This window comes from Prinia subflava, chromosome Z (assembly GCF_021018805.1).
Source record: "Prinia subflava isolate CZ2003 ecotype Zambia chromosome Z, Cam_Psub_1.2, whole genome shotgun sequence".
Taxonomy (NCBI): domain Eukaryota; kingdom Metazoa; phylum Chordata; class Aves; order Passeriformes; family Cisticolidae; genus Prinia; species Prinia subflava.
In genome coordinates, this window is record NC_086283.1 from 99,756,773 (window position 1) to 99,758,159 (window position 1,387).

A 1,387-nucleotide genomic window follows, 5' to 3' on the forward strand; every position below is an offset into this window, starting at 1 on the left:
TGGTTGGAGCTCTTTTTATAAGGTGTCTGAACCTTTTTTCAAATTGAAAGTTAGTAACACTTCACAGATTAATCGCTCTAAAGAGAACAGAATTCTTCCATTACATGAGGCATTTTTAAGATGAGAGGTATTTAGATCACTTTCCTGTGACAAAGAGAAGCAAAAGCAGCAAAACATATAAGTGTATCATCCACAACTTTAAATTTACATTATCTTATTACTCAATGAATAACAGTGATGGCAATCACTTGACAAATTTTCATGCAGGACTCTGTGTCATTTATGCTACCCAAAACAATGTGAGAATATATCCTAGTTTTAAAAATGAAGAGTTTTAACTGCTAAGGGAAACAGTCACAGTATCACTGAGCAATACTCACTCAAATGCCACCAAGGTCTGCTAAACATAAAGCGACATTGTGTAAGCAGATGGTTCTCTCTTCATACCTTGCTTTAATTAAGTCCTGAAAACTACTGCAAGCTATCTAAAACTACTTCTAATGTGAGGTATGAAGTCATGCCTGCTGATGTATTTACTGGAAAACTAAAGAGCTGTATGTTAGCTAAGACACATAACTTAAATATTTTAATCAATTCGAGACACCAGCTCTGGGCAATGAAAGATTAATGAATGTCTCCATTCCTCAGCTCCTTTGAAAACAAATTCCAAACTCATATAGTCCAGTAGAAGCAAAGAGAAAAAAAATAAGACTAATGATACTGGCTGAGGGAGAGAACGAGAGAATGGCTCTCTTTTGTTTCTTTTTAATGTTAGTTGTGAGACAACACACTCCTAAATACTGAAAACAAGATTTTACTTATTCAGACACACCACCAAGCATCCACAGCAAGCCCTGCAGCTAGAAGTCCATCCTTCAGAACTGCATGTCCTAGAATTTTGTTTGTAAACATATTTAATTCTACATTATCTTCTTGCGTTGACTCATCTTGCTTTCACACAGCTGTAGTCAAAATATCCCTCTAAAGCTAAGAGGTGAACAAACAGTACTGGAGAATGTACAATGCAGAAGTTCAGCTCTAAAGTGTAATGAGTAGAGAGATAAAAGCTTCAGACTAGGTTCTCAAAGTAGTGTCTCAGAACCCCATAACAAATCAAGAGAGCAGCCTGAACACAGTGGAAATGTACAGTCTCCAGTTCCCCAAATCCTGAACTGGCAGAGTCATGGCCTAGAAGAGTTCAGCTACATCTTTCAAACTGCTGACTTTGTGACCAAACACTGCATCCACAGCTTTTGTGCAGACAGCATTTACTCCATGTGAGAGCTTTACTCTTGCACCTCTGCTACCTGTGTATTTTTAGTTTCCTTATAGAACAGGTTTAGCACTATCTGGGATGGGTGCGTACACTCAAAAATGACAAAGCAAG